This window comes from Ursus maritimus, unplaced genomic scaffold, assembly GCF_017311325.1.
Source record: "Ursus maritimus isolate PB19 unplaced genomic scaffold, ASM1731132v1 scaffold_4, whole genome shotgun sequence".
Lineage (NCBI taxonomy): Eukaryota > Metazoa > Chordata > Mammalia > Carnivora > Ursidae > Ursus > Ursus maritimus.
In genome coordinates this window covers 21,890,908-21,906,249 of record NW_024426552.1, presented here as the reverse complement: position 1 = coordinate 21,906,249, position 15,342 = coordinate 21,890,908, and the positions used below count along the sequence as shown (strand labels likewise).

General features: G+C 33.6%; 1 protein-coding gene across 1 annotated transcript in view; it reads left to right on the top strand.

Moving 5' to 3' along the window:
• The window catches only part of NCAM2 (neural cell adhesion molecule 2), a 210,242-nt gene that overhangs the window by 54,860 nt on the left and 140,040 nt on the right, over positions 1-15,342 (top strand). The window lies entirely within an intron of this gene.

Genomic DNA, 15,342 nt, shown 5'->3' with positions numbered 1-15,342 from the left:
CTGAGCTTTGAAACAAGACATATCTAGTTTGAATCTCAACTCTGCCATTTGGCAATATTATCTGAACTCTTATTAATAGGAGTTTCTTCATCTTTAAAATGTGGATAATAGGGATGCCTGGGTAGTGCAGTCGTTAGGTGTCTGCCTTCGACTCAGGGCGTGATCCCGGCGTTGCAGGATCGAGTCCCACATCGGGCTCCTTGGCTGGGAGCCTGCTTCTTCCTCTCCCTCTCCCCTGCTGTGTTCCCTCTCTCGCTGGCTGTCTCTCTGTCACATAAATAAATAAAATCTTTAAAAAAAATAAAAATAAAAAAATAAAATGTGGATAATAATATTTAGTTCCCTTAAAGGTATAAGAAATCTGAGTATACCAAACTCTTTACATTTTGTAAATATTCAGTATGTTTATTTTTTCTTTTTGTATTACTTGCTCATTTTACACAATTTTCAAGGCATAGTTTATCTTATTTCTGTTATTCTGAATAAATTCTAGTTGTTACTGGCTCCATAAAATCTGGTACCTAAGATTTGATTAAACGCTATCACAGAGTATATTCAGATCATTTTCTCTTGTCATGGAAAGCATGAGATTGTACTTTCCACAAGAATCACTTGGAAAGCTTGTTAAAGTGCACTTTCTAGAACCCCACTCCTCAAGGTTGATTTAGTATGTTTAACACAGGACCTAGAAGTACATATTTAATAAACTCATAAGGTTGGTATCATATGGAGTGACTTCAGGCCATAATCTGGAAGACAATTGTCTAAGTCACATGAAATTTAACAGCTAATCCTGTCAACAGAAAAATGCTCTTAACGCATTACTTGGCACCTGATAGGGACTTGGGAAATACAGAACAAAACAAATCAAAACTTCCCATCATGCATACACTATCAAAAAGTTTGATGAAACTGCTCATTGTGTAAGTCATAGACAGTGAAACAGCATCAACGCAATGTGGCTCATACTAATGACTTCATCCAAAAATATGACAGTGCACTTAGCAAATATGTTCAACAGTGTAGATTTTCAAAGGATGGGGTCTCAATTAATAGTATCTCCTTTCCTTCCCTAAATTCTCAATCACCAGAGAAGACAAAAGAAATAAAAGGGAATTAGGTGGCTTAAATCTGCAGGTAGGTGAATGTTCTTAAACCATGCTAGAGAACTAGACAGACTTACCCAGCACAGTCCTGAGTAGCATTAGACCTTGTAGCCCCCCCACTGTGGGAGACTAGATATCACTGCCAAGGTTACCATCATGGCCGAGAGCAAGGGAGAACCTGTGGTCTCTACAGGATGCTTCTTTTTGAAAATAAAAAAAAAAAAGAGAGTAGCTAGGAAAAGTATATTCAGTATGATGCCCCCACAGTTACCAATCAAACATCTGCCTGGTTCTCATGGGGAAGAGTAATTAAGGAGTTGGAAAGTCCAGAACTGGTACGTTCACAGAGCTCCCTTCTCATGGAATAAATGTTAGGAGTCCATGAGAAGTGTTCACTGCCTGACAAATTTTATGTTATTAACATCTTAATAAGCACTGTATATACGTTGTTGCAATTTAACTTCTGGTATTCTTACTGTATGGTAAATGACCCCAAAACATAGTGGAACAGAACAACCATTTTCTTTTGCTCATGATTTTGTGGATCACGAATTTGAGAGAAGCTCAGCGAAGTGGACATCACGAGGCACCTCAAATGTGGTCACATGTATATGTTTTCTGTATCTATAGTTTGTAGAAGAATTGAACTACATATATTAGTATACCATAAAATATCCTTGCATAATACAGCATCCTTCAGAAATGACAACAAAAAATATGGTGCTTAAATACAGAGTTCTTTTAAACTCACAACTATTTCATCTAATCCACTTTAATGCATCTTATCTACATTTAAAATAGTATATGTGATTTTTACAACTTCAGATAATTTCAAAAATATGTGTAGAATGTAAGAAAAAGAGTATTCACTTGCTTTAAAAATCTTTTCTTAATATTCGTTATTTCAGAATAACGTTTTTTTCGTCATTTTTATTGTTAAAGAAATTTCACAGTTTTCACTAACTTTTAGTTACCCATTTATTGAAAATTTCTAGATACTTTACTTTAGTGCAACTTAAGTATTATTTATGATTTTCTATAAAAATATTGATTTACCAGGGTTACGCAGAAATTCATTACACTGACAGCTTAATATTAGCACATTATTTTGGAGTCATTTGAGGTACATTTGTTTATAAAAATCAGAAATCCCTAGCCTTTTCATTTAATAGATACTATACACATAATCTTAATAATATTTAAATGTATATAACAAAGTTTAGGACAAAACCAAAGCTATTGTTGTAGAATATAAAACAGCCATGAATTAAAACTTATAAATTGTTTTGTAATTTATAAACTAAGCAATTTAATTTTTTATATTAAAATCTTTATTTTTAAAATAAAACCATGCTTCTTTCATACAGTTAATCTATGGATTATGTAAGATTATGTTTCTACAGTGTTTGACAGAGACCCTGGCATTAATACCTGTCATCTATTTTGAACCAATTTCTTTACATCATTCCTTCTTATCATTCTTATTAACCAATAAATGTTAGTATAAATAAGATTATAGGTATTGATGAATAGTAGGGAAGTCATGCAAAATGTCACACAAATCAAAGTTAATCTTAATTTTGTCACTTTGGTGAGTCATTCACTATATTACTTCTTATAGCCGACCTCAGTCTTTGCATGTCTAAATCAAGATAATAAGATGTCCCTGTAAAAGTTTCTGAAGGTGAAATGAAAGTCCACATAACAACATCCCAGACACAAATCAAACATCTTAAAAGTGTTAGTTTCTCTTGTCCTTGGAGGTATCCAGTCTTCAGATATTTTATGCATGGGGAAATGATCATATTAATTCCCTGTTGATGACTGCTGTCACAAAGGGAACCAGATTAAAAAAAATTGTGTGAGCATGGTTATATGTCCTATGAAAATCACAAGAACAGTAGAATGGTGTTATAGCTGTTATAGATTGTGCTTCTGTGACATAGCTATCTGTAGAAATTTACTATAAAATCATCTCTAGCAGTATCAATTCCAAATCTTGTAACTATATATCACAACCCTCATGGAAATTGACAATGTCCAGAATCTGTATTTGAATATTCATCTCACTCACAGTATGTTTGATGTCAATCTCCATCCTTACAGGGAAGCATAGATGAGGGCTCAAACTTCCTATGTTGGGTGAGGATAGATTCTCATGCTACAGAAAGGCTGGTCCTTCTTCTCATGAGACACAAAATACCACAGATTTCTTTCTGCTGTCTCGGGTCTCTCTTCTTCCCCAACCCCAAATTTTCCTCTCTAGGAAGTGATTCATGATTTGCCTTCTTTTGGGCCCATGTAGACCTCCCACATTACATAATGATAAATATTGATTCTAAATAGACTCTTTCACATTGTAAGAAAGACTAAACAGATCATTAAAATGGGAAGGAAAAAAAAATGGTGCACTCCACAAAGGAAGATTACTCAATAGTGCCTTGTCCATAAATTTTCAAAATAGGATTTTATAGTCATCTGATAAATCTGGTGTCTTTTAAACATTTTTAAAGAAATATTATTACTTGTTATTTTGAGAGTAAATGGAAGTAAAAAGATCTCCATGGAGCAATTTTACTTCTAGAATTCTTACAAAATGGTAAACATAACAGCATGCAAACCCGCCTATGTGAATAGAATGTTTTATATAATAATTATAAAGTGTTTATAATATTGTCTAGGAGATGACATCTCACATGTGCCACTTATCTACTCTTAAGATACAGAATCTATAATTATTTTATTTCTGGTATACTTGTCCTGCATAGTAAATTATAGGCCTTCCTCTACTAGAAATTAATCCCACCCTACATTGAATAAGATGTATTTGAAATGTATAGCAATAAGTTATAACTGTCTTAAAGCAGAATTTCTCAAACTTCAGTCATTTGACAGCTTCATCTCTCTTTTTCTTTTTCTTATTTAAATTCAATTAGCCAACATATAGGACATCATTAGTTTTTGCTGTAGTGTTCAAATGATTCATCAGTTGCATATAACACCCAGTGCTCATCACATCACATGCTCTCCTTAATGCCTATCACCCAGTTACCCCATCCCCTTTCCCATCTCCCCTCCAACAACCCTCAGTTTCCCCGAGTCAAGAGTCTCTCATGGTTTGTCTCCCTCTCCGATTTCTTCCCATTCAGTTTTTCTCCTTTCCCCTATAATCCTCTGTGCTGTTTCTTATATTCCACATAAATAGTGAAACCATTTAATAATTGTCTTTCTCTGATTGACTTCATCTCTTTTGTATTCAGGTGCTGCCTGACTGTTACACACTTAATTTTTTTTTCTTTAAATTGAATTAGTTTTTCATTTATTCTAATCCTACCCAAAAGTATCAGTGGAATCAAAATTATGGGGGGCGCCTGGGTGGCGCAGTCGTTAAGCGTCTGCCTTCGGCTCAGGGCGTGATCCCGGCGTTCTGGGATCGAGCCCCACGTCAGGCTCCTCTGCTAGGAGCCTGCTTCTTCCTCTCCCACTGCCCCTGCTTGTGTTCCCTCTCTGACTGGCTGTCTCTCTCTGTCAAATAAATAAGTAAAATATTTTTTAAAAAGTATGAATATACACTAGTTATACTTTTAAATATCATTAAATAAATATAAAACTATAAAATAAAAATTGCTTTTCAAATTCATACTAAACCTAACATGTGTACCTTCACTGGTACACAGACCATACTTTTAAGATAACTGCTTTTGTGTCAAACATAGTTTGAATTATCATGATATAAAGTTTAGTTATGAAATTTTGGGGAGTGGAGCACATTCAAACATATTCTGATTAGGACAGAAATCCATTCTCTGTCCTCCTATTGATGGGACCAAGCACTTCACTCCAGTAAATAAATATGCTTCATTATTAATTAAAGGCTAAAGAGATTACAAATCATAGTAACAGAAACTCATTTAGTTTTAGTCCTTAATAACAAGTGGTCCTTTCAAAATGATGCCAATAAACTCAATACATAAAGCGGAGTGGTTAACCTCAAAAACAATTTCTTCCTATTTTTGCTGAAGTGAAACATCAAATTCTAGTAGTGGTCTAAGTTTAGATCAATTCAAAACTTTGTGATTAAAATAATAGGATTTTCTGTCCTTTTACATTCATTTTGAAAAACGTGTCCGTGTCCAAGAGAGCAACCTGATTCTACATTAACTTTTATATTTTAAGTCCATATTGCTTTTTGTTACTTCACATAGATGTATTTAAACTGAAATTTAAGATTAAAACGAATACTAAGCATGAATAGTTTAACATTTAGTTTTACACTTACGTACAAGTCATAGTTGTAATGAAATGTTCCTTTCTATTTTAATAGTGTAGAAATGGTGAACAACTTTCCTCCATGTGTTTAGGCACCGTGATCTGGACGATACTTAAAATGCTCTTGCAGACTAAAATACCAAGTCAAAGGGATTTCTGGCAATAATATAGATAGATAGTTCTTTCATACAACTACTGGAACAAAATATGATGTTCCAAATTTTATAACAATTTAAATATCTCAGCATATATTTATTATTACATGACTGCATTCATTATTATATTATTGTTTTATGTTTTAGGATATTAGTCCTTATTGTCCATGTACAGCTTTGGACCTCAGGTAACTTCCTATTTTAAAAAATGATTTATTTAAATCCCTTTTAATAAAAGGCAGAAGGTAATGGAGTGAATGTTTCACATCACATGAAAAGCTACACTGAAAATTCTTAGATCTTTTATATTTAGAATGTGAAGATTACATTAACCTTTTCTTGTGTTTCTCTTTTTTTTAACTCCAAAGCAAATATGACTTCTTGAAAAGATAAATTTCATAAAATGGAAGCAGTAAAATAATCTTTAAAGTGATAGGATTTTATATGACTAATGTTTTCTTTATCACTTACCCAAATTCATTTAACAACTATCAACAAATACTACTGAGAGCTGTTATGTGTGCATGAACTTTGCGAGGCACAAAGAATGCTGCAGTGAAAAAAGTTTCCTGCTTTCTGGTGCATACAACTTAGGAGGGGAGATGGAATCAAAGAATACTTAAAATCAGTAGTCTTTTCCTTATGAATATGCAATTTTGAATTATGCAACTTTCACATCCAAAATACCAATTTTGAGTATGTAAGTGAACTTTTACAAGACTACAGATATAGCTTTGGCATATTTTTCTGTGCTATCACAGACCCGCTTCAGCTTGTCCTTCTGACGGGTCTGTGTATTCATGCAGGTTGGAAAGTAGGTCTGCTTTTATCAGAATATCTCCACTTAGTTTGCTCCAGGCTGATAAAAATTGCTTAGACTCTGATTTAAAAACAAAAACAAAAGTAGTGGTAAAATTGGCAGCACCTTTATGATAATGAAAAATATAAGATTTTCAACTTCTTTTTCCTCTTTAAATAGAAATTAACAAAATGAGATCAACAAATTCACAATTTTTGATTTAAAAAGGAGAGACTGTAGAGCTTCAAATATCTGCACTTTATTGTAAATGCTCTGGTGAAATGAAAAACTAAAATATGATGGCATATTTATAGCATCATCTTTAGGTATGAAGGACCTAAGTATATAAGTATCTTTTATACATCTTTTAAGTAGCTGTACTTCTGGGCAAATTTTTTACAGCTGTATTTTTATCACTTTTATGATGAATTTTATTTAGACCTTTTTACCAAGCCTAGAAAATGCATTTTGGTATGAAATTATGGACAATTCTGAGTGCCTGATTCTAAGACCAATAAAACAAAATGAAAACAGGAACAGAGGTCAAGGTGAGGAGTATAATGTAAAAAATAAATAAGCAAATAAAATTAATAAAATGTTTTAGTAAATAATTGAAAGAGCAGTGATGATATATTTGTTCAAATATTTTGAAGACTTCCATACACATAGGTGAGCTAGCCATGCGCTTAGTGTGGGTAATCAGATGACAGAAGAGGGGGAGCTGTAACAAGGCATAGACTTTCCATGAATCAGGGATTACAGACAATGAACTTATTAAATTTCAAATGAGAGAATGCTCAGTCTCTTGAGTTTCTCTAGCGTAATTTGCAAAATCATCAGTGTCTGAAAGGAAATCCTTTCATTTGATGTGACCTTGCCTTAGAAGATCTCTGAGGGTTACCGGTAGAGTAAGATACATAAAATGAATCATTTGCATAACCCGTGGGTTCCTAACCATGTTAGTTTTGGTATTCCCCGTTCATATTAAATACAGTCTAATGAATTAGTGTTATGTTGTAGTTGTAACATTGATTCTTTATAGCAATTCCTAGATTTGTCATTTACCTGCTCTCTCCCATCAGGTAAATTGCCTTATTTTTCAAAGCTACCGTTCCATCGTTTATACAATAAGTCCCCATTAACCTCTACCATTTCCTTATTCTATAAATCTCTTTATCAATTCAATAGATAATCACACATTTTAATATACAGTTTTTATTCCAATGCTAAGCCCTTTTAAAAATTATTTACTGGGGCGCCTGGGTGGCACAGCAGTTAAGCGTCTGCCTTCGGCTCAGGGCGTGATCCCGGCGTTATGGGATGGAGCCCCACATCAGGCTCTTCCGCTATGAGCCTGCTTCTTCCTCTCCCACTCCCCCTGCTTGTGTTCCCTCTCTCGCTGGCTATCTCTATCTCTGTCGAATAAATAAATAAAATCTTTAAAAAAAAATAAAAATTAAAATTAAAAATAAAAATTATTTACTAATTTTCAGTTCATGATTTTCTAATGGCTTAGTATAGTGAGGCAGTGTATTTGCAATCTCTTTCTTCTATAAAGCTTTTCCATACAACTCAATTATAAGGAAAGTTAAGACTACTTGGTAATATCTTTACATTGGAAAGAAAAAGTCAATTTCTGATTATAGAGAAGAATGCCAAAGAACATACTCCTGGCACCTGTAGATTTTAATGCCTGCATTTTTTTTTCCCTTTGTAGAGATAATGGGCTTTTCTGAAGGATTTTGTATTTGAATGACATTTTTAAGGTCCTCCTAATGCATTTTTTCATACTAGTGCTCTGAGAGCAATATTATAGGTCCCTGCTGGGCAATAGGCAAAATGGATACTTCTATTCCCCATCTGATGTAGGTGGTAGAGTGTAATTAGGCAGGTTGGAAATCTTCCTGGATGCTACTGAGCTTGCTGAGAGGTGGGTTTTCAATCATTTACAGCTTCCTGAAATTTCTTTTTCAGCCCACAGCTTGAATAACAATTATCAAAGAAGTCAAGTCATAAGTTCAACATATCCTTTTAAAAACTACTTTTGAGAAAATTCTGTGAAATATTTCAAAAATAAAAATGTCATTGTTCTTTTAAAAAACATTATTTATTAATGAATTATTATTTTTAAATGTGCTATAAGAATTTCTACTTGAAAGAAACCATCATTAGGTTTGTAAGATGATATAACAGTAGTTCACAATTTTACAGGAATTGTTTTGGAGGAAAGTGTTATTTATATACTGAAAGTGATTTTACTATGACTTTGTCACAGAAAGTATTTTTTCTTGTAAATACTGTATCCTACATAGACTTCAACTGATACTTATTTCTTCTTATGAAGCAATCTGGTACTATACCTGAAAAAATATAAAATCACATAGCTATAAGGAAATATGGAGATGTCGGGAATATTAACAGACTTAAAATTAAATTTTCTGGTATTTTCTGGTATTTGTAACTTCGATATTTTCAGAATAATATTAACTAAATTCAGGAAACAAGATGAAGTGAATTCATATAAATGCATGACAGCTATGCAGTCGTTTGGGTATAATTTAAAATAGTATGTATGAAAAATAAACTCAAATTACTATATAATAGACACAGCATATCTGTGAAAATATTTAAGCAAACATCTAAAAACAGCTTGCATAAAAATAATACATCTAATGTATTTCATTGTCAACTTTAAGCATGTGACAGAAACAGGTGTGTAAAAGAATGTTAGTTACAGAATAATTAATGAATAAAATTGAATACATTTTAATGAAAATCACCTTAGCTTAGTTACGGCAATGCCTTCATTGTGCTTAACTCAGAGGTTAACAGATAATAATTTAAATGATATATTAAACAAAGATTTTCAATAATAACTATTCTGCCATCTACTGAACAGTTGTGTTTATGATGGGAGTTGTGGGTGGGGCAAAAAAGTTTTAGATGTAAACCAGCCTTGGCTATAATGTTGCATTGTCATGATCTGCATCTTGGAGCAGCATCATTACTGTTGCTTTGTAATCCACAGAAAGATCCTATCTAGCTTTCTAAATCTCGTGTTCTCAGATGCCAGATTATTTTTAGATGCATATTTAATAGGGCATCTACTTATAAGGAAAATGTATTTATACTCTATCAAATATGCAGAAGCAATATAATTCTAATATTTGTGGATTCTACCATTTTTTCCCCTGACCTAGACCACCCATCTTGCTCACCTCTTTTAATTCCCCGTACTAAATTTCATTGTCTGTTATTATCAGACATCATATACCTCATATGTACTCCTCAATCTTTTTTGACTTCATGAAGTGTTTCTGGCACACCACCACTCATGGTTTAATTAATCTCCACACCTATTCCACACGTGTTAGGACAGCTGAGCTTACCTGGAGGAAAAGCCTGTAATCATTCTGAATGGTCTCTCTTTAAAGTTGTGGCCTGTATTTAGTGTGTGTTCTTTGTGTTGGGTACCATTCATCCCACATTTCCCTGGCCCATTCTCTTGGCCAGTTTTATATAACCACCTTATGCATTTGCTCCATCCTCAAATTTGCAAATTTCCTCTATCCCCAAAATTTTGCTGATGATCTGCTTTCTCTTTTACTAAGAAAATGCACAAAGAACATTTTTAAAAATGCCTACTACCACATCTACACTCATACATAACTGAACCTATGTGTTACCATGAGTGAAATGTTTGAGTTTTTCTGTGGATCCTAGTAGTACCCTTTCTAACATTTTGTGGATATCAGTCCAGTAACTCAGATCCCTATTCTCAGCAATATTTTTATTCAGTACCTTATTTATCATTCTTGTCAACACTCAAAAATATTATTTTTCTTTCATGTATATATTATATATAACATATACATTTTATATGTATATCTGTAACATACACATACCTACTACACATACACGTGAATATATGTGTGTGTATAGCATATAGATAGATAGATAGATAGATAGATAGATAGATAGATAGATAGATAGAAAGATAGATAAGCTCATGGCCTCTACATACCATCTGATTCTCCATCCTCTATATTCACAGCAAAATCCCTTGAAATGTTGTTTAACCTTGCTCTAATTTTCTTTCTCCAGTTATTTCCTGAATACCAACTTTGATCATATCACTGCATTGAAGCTCTCTGACAGGTTTACCAGTAACTTTCATCTTCTTAAACTTAATGGCAAATTATCAGTCCTCATTTCTTTTTTCCTGCCTTCTCCTCATTTTCATTCTGCCAATGAAATTATCTCTTTTGCTTAAAGCATGTTCTTTGGCTTGCAGTATGCTCCTGGCTTTTCTTTTGCCACACTTCTCACTCCTTGCAGTACCCTTTGATCAGTCTTTGCCTTCTAATTGACCTCTAAGTGATGGAAGGCCCCAGTTTGGGGCCCATTCTTGAGTTCCTTTCTCTATGCTTAGTCCCTTGATTTATTCGTCTAGTCTCATGGCTTTCATTATCACTTGGATCCATTAAACTCTAAATCTCAACCAATGGACCCCTTCACTGAACTTTAGTCTTCTATATCCAAAGGTATATCAGACAACTTCATTCGGATATTAAATAAATAGCTTTAAGTGAAAATATCTGGTACAATTCTGTACATTATCTTCATATTTGCTTCTTTCTCAGTCATCCCACCTCATTAAATAGTGACTCTTTCCTTGCAGTTATATAGACTGATTCTTGGCGTTACCTTTGATTCTTGTTTGTTACTACACACATATTATTTTTTTTCTTCAAATCCTGTTAGCCCAATTTTAAGTATATTCAAATTTGATCATTTCTTAACACCTACCTGTTACTGCTCTAGTCCAAGCCATCATAATTACTTGCCTAGATTATTGCAATAACTTTTTAAGAGGTCTCGATGCATCCACAATGCCTCCCATTAGTCTCATTAAAATAGCTAGATTGCTCCACTTGAAACAGGCCAGATAATATCACTCTTTTGTTCCAAAGCTTCCAGTAATTTCTCACATCATTTGGAATTTCATTCTGTTACCTCCACAGTTGTATATGGTAGGCTACTCTTCCAATTTCTGTTATCTCCTTTTTCCCCTTATGTCCTACTATGAAAATCAATTAGTCCCAACCAAGTAAGATTTCATATTCCTCCATCGATCCTTGGATTTTGCAAGTTTTTCAATGGTGTGTCTACTTTATCCATCTGGAACATTAACTGCAAATAGCAAGTCATAAGTGTAGTCACAATGTCACAACTGTCACAAATCTTTGATGTGCTGACTGCAGTTTCCAGTTACTTTTGAGTCTTCTGAGAGAGTCCTTGACTGCCAAACTTAAGTCTATATAATAGATGATTGATTTTTAACAGGTATTAACTTTGAATATATTTAGGTTAATTAATGAGTTCTTCAGGTAAACAAAGGATAAATTGCAGACCACTGTTCTTTCAATTACAAAATTCAAAGCCAGTTAAGAACTTAATCTATGTCTGAAACATGAGAGTTCATTTACTCTATGGACATTTGCATTCAACTCTGAAGTTCACTATATCTATCAGGGTCATAGGAGCTGTGATGATAGAGGGACAAAATTTTAATAATACAGACATGTAATGCTAAAGTTTATAGTAGCATATCTATCGATCAATAATTTGAATGAATTGATATAATCCTTTGATTGCTTAGTGAATTAATAATTTGTTTATCCATTAATTAAAATATACTTTGGAGTCAAATGATACAAAAGGTGATACTTAAGGGATCCCGTACATAGTATGTATAGAAATAGGAGGCTACTAAGCCATTAAATTGCACACTTTCCCTGCGTGTGTACTATAAAGGAGATGTTGGAGGTTTATTGAGGCCTTATCCATCTCTTCGTATATTACAAGAACATGTCTGGCTGGCTGTTTTGATCAGTACCTTGAGATAGCACTTTACATATTTATTCACTAATAGTATGCTTTTTTAGTACGTTCTCATAAAATTACAACACTCTGCCCTGTAGTATAATTATTTGACCTCTTCTTATGCCTGCATATTCCAACACACAATTAGAGGCTTGATGAAAGCTGTTTCTCATCAATTTTATGTCTTGTAGCAAAGGTAATATAATTTCTCAGACCATATCTGCTTCCTGGGTCTTTAGCTCCACCAGATTTCCCTTGAATGACAGTAATCTTAATTTTTTCATTATCTAATCATTGACATACAGAACTGTAAAGATTCATCACAGACCTGTCTGATCCATAATTTTAGGATTGTTTTAGAAAAAGTAATAAAATATAGAAATATAGGATGCTTTATCTTACCTTAATGTTTTTGACAAATTCCACACCGTACCCTCTCTTTTCCATGGTTTAGGGTTGTAGTATTGATTCATTTATCCCATCAAATGTTTTTAATTCTCTTCCTCCTTTGCAATATTGTCTTATTAACTTCTATTAAATCCTTCCTGAAGAGTTCTTTCTCCTTAATTGAAGACTTCTAACAATAATAAAAAGTTTGGTTTGTGTATGCAGTCTTTCTTTTAACTTCCCTATTCCTTATGGAGGATTACTTTATTTAAAACAAGCAAAATCCAAACCAAACACAAAAGCAGCTCAATGAAGTTTATATATTTGTTATACACAGTTCTAATTTCTAGCTATTTCTTGGAGGTAGGTTGTTTCTGTGTCTGTGTAATGATTTGATGAAATTGTGGTTTTTGGTATTTTGGTGTATGGTGAGTAGTTTCTGGTTTTTACATTCATGCCTTTCCAATAAATATACATTGCTTTCATTTAAGATGATTATGTTAATTATATATGAGTCAGATAGCAACACAGCTACCCACTGCGTGGTTCTGAGACATGAAATAAAGTATTTAATCACTCAGCATAGCTCTGTGTTCAAAAAAGGGCATATATCTGCTATAATACTAGTGGCACGTATAGTAATTATATGCATTAGTTATATAAAATTTCTTATATAACCAATGATGTAGACATTGGAATGTATACTTAGCATGATGTGATTTTTAAAAAAGAAGGAAAAACATACACATACATTACCAGGTATTTTTTTCTTCCCTTGTTTTTTAAGTTTTTATTTAAATCCCAGTTAGTTAATACATAGGGTAATCTCAGTTTCAGGTATAGAATTTAGTGATTCATCACTTACAGATAACACCCACTGCTCATCACAGTGAGTGCCCTCCTTAATACCTATCACCCATTTATCCCACCCCTCACCTACCCCTCCTCCAGCAATCCTCAGTTTGTTCTCTATAGTTAAGAGTCTCTCTCTCTCTTTTTTTTTATCCCTATGTTCAACTGTCCAAATTTTTTCCTGTGGTTGACTTCAAGATTCATAGTGTTGTGGTTGCAAGATATGCATGGTATAATCTCAACATTTTTGTATTTGTTGAGGCCTGATTTGTGACCCAATATGTGATCTTTTCTGTAGAGTGTACCATGTGCACTTGAAAAGAATGCTGCTTTAGGAGGAAATGTTCTGAATATATCTGTTAAGTCTGTCTGGTCCAGTGTGTCATTCAAAGCCATGGTTTTCTTATTGATATTCTGCCTATATGATCTGTACATGGCTCAAAGTGGGGTGTTAAAGCCCCCTACTATTTTTGTATTATTATCAATGAGTTCCATTATGTTTGTTATTAATTGTTTTATATATTTGGGTGCTCTCAAGTTAGGGGCATAAACATTTACAATTGTTAGATCTTCTTGTTAGTTAGACCCCTTTATTATGATAGTGCCCTTCTTTATCTCTTGTTACAGTCTTTGGTTTAATATCTAGTTTGTATGATATAAGTAAGGCTACTCCGGCTTTCTCTTGATATCCATTAGCATGATAAATGTTCTCCATCCCTCACGTTCAATATGCGGGTATCTTTAGGTCTAAAATGAGTCTCTTGTAGGCAACATATAGATGGATCTTGTTTATTTGTTTGTTTTAATTCATTCTGACATGCTGTGTCTTTTGATTGGAGCATTTAGTCCATTTATATTCAGAGTGATTATTAATAAATATAAACAGTGCCATTGTATTACTTGTTAAATCATTGTTTCTGAAGATTTTCTCTGTTCCTTTCAAGTCCTTGTTGCTTCTGGTCTTTCTTTCACACTCAAAGAGTCCCCTTTAATATTTCTTACAGCGCTGGTTTTGTGGTCATGAACTCCTTTAGTTTTTGTCTAGGAAACTTTTTATCTCTCCTTCTATTCTGAATGACAGCCTTGCTGGATAAAGTATTCTTGTCTGCATATTTCTCCCATTCAGCATGGTCAGTATATCATGCCACTCTCTTCTGGCCCTCCAAGTTTCTGTAGAGAGGTCTGCTGCCACCCTTATTTGTCTTGCCTTAAGTTAGGGACTTCTTTTCTCTTGCTGCTTTAGGATTTTTTCTTTTTCTCTATATTTTGCAAATTTAACTATAATATGTCTTGGTGTTGGCCTGCTTTTGTCAGTTTTGCTGGAAGTTCTCTTTGCCTCCTGGATTTGGATGTCTGTTTCCTTCCTCAGATTAGGGAAGTTTTCAGCTATAATTTACTCATATAAACCTTCTGCTCCCTTTTCCCTTTCTCATTCCTCTGGGATTCCTATGATACAAATTTTATTACACATTATGGAGTTGCTGAGTTCCCTAAGTCTACATTCATGTTCCAATATTTTTCTTTCTCTCTTTTTAGCTTTGCTATTTTCCATAATTTTATCTTCTATATCACATATTCATTCTTCTACATCTTCCATGCTTGTGGTCATTACATCCACTTGGTTTTACAACTTAGTTCTAGCATTTTTTATTTCTGCCTTACTAGTTTTTAGATCTTTTATCTCTGTGGTAAGGGACTCCCTGTTGTCCTCTATGCTTTTCTCAAGCCCAGCTAGTATTCTTTGATTGTTGTTTTAAATTCTGGATCAGGCATATTACTTATATCTGTTTCAATTAGATCCTTGGCCTGTGACCTTTTCTTGTTCTTTCTTCTGGGGTGAATTCCTCTGTCTTGGCATTTTGTCTAGGTCTCTGTCTTCTGCTGTGTG